Here is a 9,342-nt window from a genome sequence, read left to right on the forward strand (position 1 = left end):
AACTCAGGGCCTGAGCACTGTCCCTGGCTTCTTTTTGCCCAAGGCTAACACTCTACCACTTGAGCCACAGCGCCACTTCTGGCTTTTTTTTTTCTTTCTGTATATGTGATGCTGAGGAATTGAACCCAGGGCTTCATGCATGCAAGGAAAGCACTCTACCACTAGGCCACATTCCCAGCCCGGCCTCAGTCATTTTTGAGGTAAGGTCCCACCTTAAAGCTCTCTGGGGGATGGACCTTCAACCACCAAGCTGGCCTTACCTCTCACTGCATCGATGTGTGGCGGACGTCACCCAGAAGCCCAGAACAGAGAAAAGGCAAGGTGTAATAACCAACAAGGTGGCCATCTTGCCCAGAGCCAAGACAAAGGCATCACTGAGACAGTTGTTGGAACGAGGCATGTGCGAGGCTAAGGAGATTACAGGGCCAAAGCCTAGGCCCAGATCCAACAAAACTTGGCACCCTGCTATGGTCCATGTAGTGAAGCTGTACATAGCTGAAGTCTACAAGGAAGAAGATGAATATGGGAAGGATGCAAAGTAGGGAAATTAACAGCCATTATAACAGCCTGCTGGGGAGAGGTGGGAGGGAGGCACAGGAAAGAGTGGGGAAAGGAGGCTCTAGCCACAAGCAACTATTATGTCTTCAAAGGCCTGAGGAGGATTGAGGAAGGTATACATCACCTTGATTTTAAGCAAATACTGAAGGCCAAACTTTGCCCCTTCTAGCATGAGACTCCGGATGAGTAAACAGAACATGAAGAAACAGGAAAGTGGCACTAAGATATACAGTACCTGGATTGAGAGGGAGACGCATATCAACAACCATGTGTCAGGAGGAACAAAAAGTTCTGAGTCACAAGTTAGTAGGAGTTAAACTAGCGGGAGAAAAGGCAAGGAGTGAAAAACTGGAAGATCAACATGTAACAAAATGAGGAGGAGAAAGCATCTGAGAACATCAAGAAATCAAAAAATTGGTTTACCTTCCCAGTGGATTTTAGCCCGTTGATCATGAAAGCACAGACAAGAAACCAGGATAGAAAGTAGGGCATACTCAGACTCAAGGCTGGGGGCCCACCATCTTCAATTCTGTTTGAAACCTTTAAGAGCTGCCGGTACCAGAAGTATGTGGAGGGTGTCGTCTGTGAACACTCGGGATCTGGGGAGAAGGGGGCTTTAGACATGACAGGCCAACTACTTTGTCCTTTCTTGTCTCCTATTTCCTTCCCTTATGTCTATTCCCATTGATTTTTCTATCTTTCTCTTCCTTCTCCCTCTTTGTGCCTTTCTTCTCTCCCGAATTCCCTTCCAGGTCTCCATTTCCCCTTCTCTTCCTCTTCAATTTCCTCCTCACCAAAAATGTCACTGGAATTCTTCATCAAGGGACATTTCTGCCATGGAACATGGGTCTGGAAGGAATGACTCACATAGAAGAAGATCCAGGAATTGACCACATTCACGTATGTGGTGGCGACGAAGCATACCTAAGGACCAGGGGTTAGGGGGGTTATGGATGAAGAGTTAGGGACAGGAAAAGGAAAGGATCTGGTAGAGGATGGAAGCACTGAAGGAACTTGATCCATGGGAGTGTGTGTGTGGGGGGGGGTGTCATAGGGTCTATTCCAGTATGAGGGCTGGGATGAAAGGGGGTGCAAAAGCAGGCCAGGGTAGCCCAGGGCTTCTTACCAGGAAGGCGCTATACCCCACTCCACCAGACCAGGGGCCAATGATCTTCCATAAATCTAGGCTATCTTGATTCATTCTCTGACCAACTGCCAGCTCCAGGAAGAGAAGTGGGATCCCAACCAAGATCAGCATGGTGGTGTAGATAATGAAGAAGCTGCCTGGGAAATTCAGGAGGGGTTCTGAGAATTATCTGGCCCTTTTCAGTGTCTGGACTTCTTCACCAAGCCAGGACGACAGGTTCCCACCGTCACCTCTCAAGGTCACCTGTTTTCACATTCTTCACAGTCTCCCCTCCTAGAGCACAATTTCTAAAAGATCCAGATAACTAGTTCCCACCCATACTCCTGAATAGGCCTTCAGCCCTACTATCCTCAAAACAGATACCCTGCAACTCTACCCCCTCTACTAACCCTGGTTTTCAGGTACCTTGCTCCTATCATGCTCAGAGTACCAAATCTCCAGCATCAATATATTTCACAGATGTTACTTTGAAGCCTGGACAGCCCTCTGTCCTGCTAGCCCCCCATGTATCCACGTTTCCTGGTCCCCTGACTTACAGCCTCCTGAGTGAAGGCACAAGAAGATAAAGCGCCAGAAATGGACTGGCCTCATAGAGTAACTCAGCTGGGCCATGATGTATTCAGCTTTGCTGGACCACAGTGGACGGCTAAAGATGGCATCACTTCGTTTATTACTTATCACTTCTTTCTCCTTGGAGGGTTTGTTTTTTAGGGCAGAGGTAACTGTCATGTCCGTCAGACTTCGCTTGGGTTGGATGGTCCTGGCTTGAGCTTCAAAAGCCTGCATCTCCCAAGCCTGAGCCTTTGCAGCCCGGGTCTCTGAAAGATGAATCTCTGAAACTGAGGGGTCTAAGCTCTTGTCTTTCAAAATCCCTAGCATTCTATCAGAATGCTTTGAATCTAGCGATAAGGTTTCTTCCATCAAATATTCTGAATCCTGGGCCTCTGGCCTCATCTCAGACAGATTCTGTAGAGCAGCTTCAGCTTCTGCAAGTGAGAACTCATCTTCCTGAGTAGACCTGAAGAAACTTAGAAAGTACAGATTTGGGAGTTACAGATTTACTGAGTGTCAAAGTAACAATGCTAAACAACCTCTTAAATTTTTTTTTTTTTTGGCCAGTCCTGGGCCTTGGACTCAGGGCCTGAGCACTGTCCCTGGCTTCTTCCCGCTCAAGGCTAGCACTCTGCCACCTGAGCCACAGTGCCCCTGCTGGCCGTTTTCCATATATGTGGTGCTGGGGAATCGAACCGAGAGCTTCATGTGTAGGAGGCAAGCGCTCTTGCCACTAGGCCATATTCCCAGCCCCCCTCTTAAATTTTTGTATGCAGGTCCAGGGGCTTGAACTAGATGTTGTCCTTGAGCTTTTCTGCTCAAGGCTAGTGCCTCTACCACTTGAGCCACAGCTCCACTTCTGGCATTTTGATAATTAATTGGAGACAAGAGTCTCCTGGATTTCCCTGCCTAAGCTGGCTTCAAACTATGATCCTCAGATCTCAGCCTCCTAAGTAGCTAGGATTACAGTCATTTTTTACCCATCCCACTAACTGACAAAACACACACACACACACACACACACACACACACACACACACACACACACACACACACACACCACTCATCTTTTACATGATTTTCACTTCTTAGAAATACTTAATGCAAGGCATTGGTGGCTTACACCTGTAATCCTAACTATTCAGGAGGTCGAGATCTGAGACTCATGATTTAAAGCCAGTCTGGGTAGGAAAATTCAACCTTCAGAAAACCAGAAGTGGTGCTGTGCTTAAAGTGGTAGAGCAGTAGCCTTGAGCAAAAAGAGCTCAGGGATAGTGTCCACGCCCTGAGTTCAAGTCCCATGACAACCAAAAACAAATTAATGCAAGGGACGGAGGAAATATGTAATGCAAGAATCACACTCAAAGGGTTTCTGAGGACATTGAGATATTCTCCCTAGAAGGAGGTACCATTTGCAGTGGACTTTTGAATCAACAAAACTAATTTAACCCTAATATTCCTTGTAATTTTAGGAATGTTGTTTTGCCTTACTGAGCTTTGTCTTCTGTAGAACATTTGGGTCTTTGTTCAAGTATTGCATTATCAGACAAGCCTTCTCTGCTTACGTGTTTCAAACAGCAGCTACCTGCCACCACTTTCTCCTCCCAGTTCTACTTTTTAAAATAATTTATTTATTAATTAAACAATTTTTTGACAAGATGTTGTGCAAAAGGGGTACAGTTACATAATAGGGCAGTGTGTACTTTTCTTGTGATATCTTACACCCTGTTTTTCTTTCCCTTCCCTAGGTCAGGTAGACATATATACATTACACAGTGTACCAAAAACATATACAGTAGCCACGTGGCCTACACCAAAGGAAATTCACCTAGGACTTTAAATGTAATGTCAACAATAGAGTTTGCTTATCCTTGTCTTATATGAACGTACATACATAGCTTTTGAGCTGTTGTGATCCACTGAGAGGTCTATTTTGGGCCTTTATATGTTGAGTAGTTGTTTGGTTTTAGTTACATAATGTAGGGTCGCTGACCCAAACCTGTGGGAAATACCATTTGACAAAAAGTTTTTGGTTTCTCAGACCTGGTCTCTACTGTCTCCCCGTCCCCCCACCTTAACAGTCATACAGTTCCACTTTTAATTTCTCTCTTGTCTCCCGTATGACTACCTACTGATTGGTCATCTCCTCATTGTCATCTCTTCTTCCTAGTCTACCCCAATCAGAGGATGTTACTGTACCTCATGTCTGGGGCCCTGTTCCTCTCTGCTTGCTTTGATCTCTCCACTCTGACCTTTTATTGGTTCTTCAAATGCTCACTGAGAAAATGGGCAAGGAGTGTGCTGAAAAAGAAAACAAAAACTCTGCTGTGAGGGCTGGAGATATGGCCTACTGGCAAGAGTGCTCACCTCTTATGCATGAAGCTCTGGGTTCGATTCCCCAGTACCACGTATACAGAAAATGGCCAGAAGTGGCACTGTGGCTCAAGTGGCAGAGTGCTAGCCTTGAGCAAAAAGAAGCCAGGGACAGTGCTCAGACCCTGAGTCCAAGGCCCAGGACTGGCAAAATCAACAACAAAAAAATTCTGCTGTGAAAGAAGGGTCCAAGGGAACTGGAGCGTTTGCTTTTTCCTTGGAAGGAAAAAAAAAAAAAGGAGAACAGGTGGGTCTGACACAGGGCTCACCTGATTAATGAGCTATGAGCCACAGTTTCTGAAGAACTCAGTGGCTCAGAGCAGTGCGTATAATTTCACTGATAGGCTATAAACATAAAACTAAGATATAAATCTCTACCTCTGCTTCTACCTCACTACAGTAAAATATGCCACAAAAGAAAAGGCTGACAGGAAAACCCATCGAGATACAGAAGAAGAAAGGAATCTTGGTATTCTTATAACCTCTCTATTTTTACCACTTGCAAACTGTCTACACAAAATAGTGTATTAATTTGATGATCAAGAAAAATACAAGCTGAGCATGGTGGTGAATGTCTGTAAACCCAGCAGGGGAATTAAGGTTACATAGCAAGACCCCAAATGCTACACACATTTTACATATATGTGTGCATCTATAATGTAAAATAAAAAATTCAATTGGACACAGAAATCAGGTTGAAGTAGCACTTTTCAGCCAAATAAGAATTCATGAGGGCTGGGAATATGGCCTAGTGGCAAGTGTTTGCCTCGTATACATGAAGCCCTGGGTTCGATTCCCAAGCACCACATATATAGAAAACGGTCAGAAGTGGCGCTGTGGCTCAAGTGGCAGAGTGCTAGCCTTGAGCAAAAAGAAGCCAGGGAGAGTGCTCAGGCACTGAGTCCAAGGCCCAGGACTGGCAAAAAATAAAAATAAAAAAATAAAAAGAATTCATGAGTCAGGTCTAGGAATGTAGTTCAGTGGTAGAGTGCCTACCTAGCATGCTCAAAGCCCCTTCTCAGCACTGCCAATACATACGTAAATAACATAACTAAAGGAAATGAAAATCTGGTCCTTACAGCAGTTCAAATGTAACAATTCAAAACAAAATACAAGAACTCTGATAAAGAAAAAACAAAAATAACCGGCACCAGTGGCCCATGCCTGTAATCCTAGCTACTTAGGAGGCTGAGATCTAAGGATTGCAGTTCAAAACCAGCCTAGGCAGGAAAGTCCATGAGACTCTTATCTCCAATGAACCACCAGAAAACTGAAGTGGTGCTGTGGCTCAAATGGTAGAGTGCTAGCCTTGAGCAAAATATTCTAAGGGATAGCACCAGGCCCTGAGTTCAAGCCTCAGTACTTGCACAAAAAGAAAACAAAATTTGTGTTTTAGGGCTGGAGACTTAAGTAGTAAGTAAAGCACCTATCCAGCATGTACCAGGCCTTGAGTTCAAACCCCAGTACTGCCAAAAGAAAATTTAAAATAAATAATAGATAAAGCATGTTAATATTTGGCTCTATTCCACTAAAAAATAAATGAAGGAGGGGGAGGAGAAGAAGAAAGAGGAGAGGGGAGGAGAAAGAGGAGGAGGGAGAGGAGGGAAGGAGGGGGAAGAAGGACGATGATGAACATATTCAAGAAGAATGAATGTCCCTCCAAAGAATATTCTAGAACATTGATCAACTTGACCCTTCAGTGACAGAAGTGATTTCTGATATCCTTGGACTCCCTGGATAACAGCCCCTTCTCTAGGTCCATGTTATCTGGGGAATGATGGGAGCCACTCCCCCCCCCCAAAAAAAAATAAATAAATAAAACCCACCTGTTCCCCTCACTTTAAACTACATCCCTGGAACAAGAACACTGTAAAGGAGGGCAGGAGCTGGCCTTCTTCCTAAAGCAGGCAATTATGCTGTCTCCACCAGGGGGAGGGAGGGGTTTCAATCACCACCAGAGGCTTTCCCCAAAGGCCTGGTGGCCTGGTCCTGCAGAGACAGATTTATGAGTGCTTCGAGGAAAGAAAGGAGGAACCCCTTGGTCGCCTCTTCTTCCCCCTAGCTACCTCCTACCCCAACGCCGGGCTCAGGCCCGGCCGCCTGTTACCCGCTCGGGAACCCAGTGAGCCTGGGCCTCTAGAATGGCAGCCGGCCTCCCCAACCAATATCTCCCAACATTTCAGACCAATTTACCTTCACCTGACCTTGAAATCCCTGCTGGGCTCTTCAGTTGCACCAGTCAGGAGAAAAGCTGGGCGAGGAAGCTTCCGGGGAAAGTTAACAACCTCCTCTGGCCTCGTCAGATCCGTCAGATCCGATAGGGCGACGGGCTTCCTCGCGGCCCCACGCGGCCTTTCCCGCCATTTCTCTGCGCATGCGCCGCGGACCCGCGCAGACTGCTGATGTAGTGAACGTTTGGCTGCTCGCCATCTGTGCCCTCCCGTTCTCACTGCCCATGCGCACACTCTCTCATGTCTTCTTCTGGACTAGGTAAACCAGTTCTTTTCTTTGTTGCCATCCAATACCTTGTCTGACCTGAGTGAGGGCATGGCTTATTGGTGGAGTCCTGCTCAACAAGTGCAAAGGCCCTGCATTTAAACCCCAGTCATAGCCAAATCAGGGGGTGGGAGGAAGAAACAGGGAAGAGACACCAAAGATGACAAAGTCTTGTGTGTGTGCATACACAAGAAAGGCCAAATTAAAGCACACAGTAAGAGGGAAGCTTTCCATAAGGCAGGAAGAGAGGCTTCTGCAGACTCCCAACCTCAGATGACACCTCCAAAATCTTGCACTTGTAGGTTTGAGGACTGTAGAGAAAATGAATTGCTGTTGTTTGAATCACTCAATCCATTATGTCTTCTGTTTGCTTGTTTTGCTGGTCCTGGAGATTGAACTCTGGGCCTGGGCACTGTCCCTGAGCTTCTTTAGCTCAAGGGGAGGGCTCTACCAGTTGAGCCACAGCGCCACTTGTGGCTTTTTTTGAGTAGTTTATTGGAGATAAGAGTCATGCACTTTCCTGCCCCAGCTGGCTTCAAACTGCAATCCTCAGATTTCAGCCTCCTGAGTAGCTAGGATTAGAGGCGTGAGCCACCAGCAACCAGCTGGGTTTTTGTTTTTGTTTTTTTAAACATTGGTTTTTATTTTGTTTTCTAGTCTTGGGTAAATTGTGGTTTATTTAAACAATGGAATCTCACTCAATAAGAAAAATGTAAGAACTATTGCTGCCAACAGTAGTTGCACACATTTATAATCTCAGATACTTAGGAGGCAGAAGTAGGAAGATCAAGGACAGCCTGGGCAAAAAGGTAAGAGGTGTAGGTAGGATAGTGTTCAGAGGCCAGCCTTGAGCAAAAAGCATAAGATCCTATCTAAAAATAAAGTAAAAAGGGCAAGGGCATGTGGCAGCATACCTGCCCAGCAAGCTTGAAGTTCTGCGTTCAACCTCCAGTACAACCAAAAAGAAAGGAGGATAAATGGATAATAGATCCATGAAAAAAATGTTCACTATTTTTAGCCATCAAGAAAAACAAATCAGGCCAGGTACCATGGCTCACATCTGTAATCCTAGCTACTGAGGAGGCTAAGATATGAGGATCACAGTTCAAAGCCAGCCTAGACAAGAAGTCTGTGAGACTCTCTTTCCCAATTGACCAGAAAACAGAAAGTGGCACTGTGGCTCAAGTGGTAGAATGCTAGCCTTGAGCAAAAGAACTCAGGGACAGTACCCAGGCCTAGAATTAAAGCTTCATGACCATAGGAATATGGCCTAGTGGTAGAGTGCTTGCCCAGCATACATGAAGCCCTGGGTTCAATTCTTTAGTACCACATAAACAGAAAAAGCCAGAAGTGGCACTGTGGCTCAAGTGGTAGAGTTCTAGCCTTGAGGACAGAGGGACTCAGGGACAGAGCCCAGGCCCTGAGTTCAAGCCCCAGGATTGGCAAAAAAAAAAAAGCAAAACAACCAAAAAATCTTCCACAGCTCTTGGCTTGCTTGCTCAGCTTATACTCATGCCTCCTGTCTGGTATTTTGCTGGTTAATTAGAGATGGAGTCTTACAGACTTTTCTGTCTGGGCTAGTTTCAGACCTCAACCTTCCTAGTCTCAGCCTTTGGAGTAGCTAGGATAACAGATGTGAGTCACATCCATGGTACCTGGCAAGATCTAGATATTAAAAAGAAAAACTGGGGGCACTATTTGGAAAAGGGAACCAGAAAGAAAGGAAAGAGTGGACAAAAGAGATTAGTGGGGGCTATATTAATAACAGTGCATTCTCTACATGTATGAAAACATCATAGTGAAACTCAGTTTTATACAATGAATGTAGAGCAGTGGTTAGACTTGTGGTGTATTTCTGCAGAGCATAGAAGAGTTTGTCCTGGCTTTCAAGTTGAAGTTGATAGAAAAGGGGGTTGCCATTGTCCACACTGGGATTCAAATCGAACAGCATGGCTTGGGTCTGGGTTTCAAAGATGCCTCTGGGGCTGGTGGGGGATGGATCAGCATCTGTGGGGGAGGGCAAGAATCCTGAACCAGGAGACCATGCCGGCCAGTTGTAGTGAAGATTTTGTGGGAGAGGCAAAGAAAGGGGGCATGGAGGTTTGGTCCAGAGACTTCCCCTGATAGGGAAGCAAGGCAAGGGAGAGAATTTAGGGAAGTCCTTGAGCTCTGTGTGGGATGTGTGAAGGCAAGGGTCACGGGGGACATCCAGGGGC

Source organism: Perognathus longimembris, chromosome 20, assembly GCF_023159225.1.
Source record: "Perognathus longimembris pacificus isolate PPM17 chromosome 20, ASM2315922v1, whole genome shotgun sequence".
In the NCBI taxonomy this organism is placed as follows: Eukaryota; Metazoa; Chordata; class Mammalia; order Rodentia; family Heteromyidae; genus Perognathus; species Perognathus longimembris.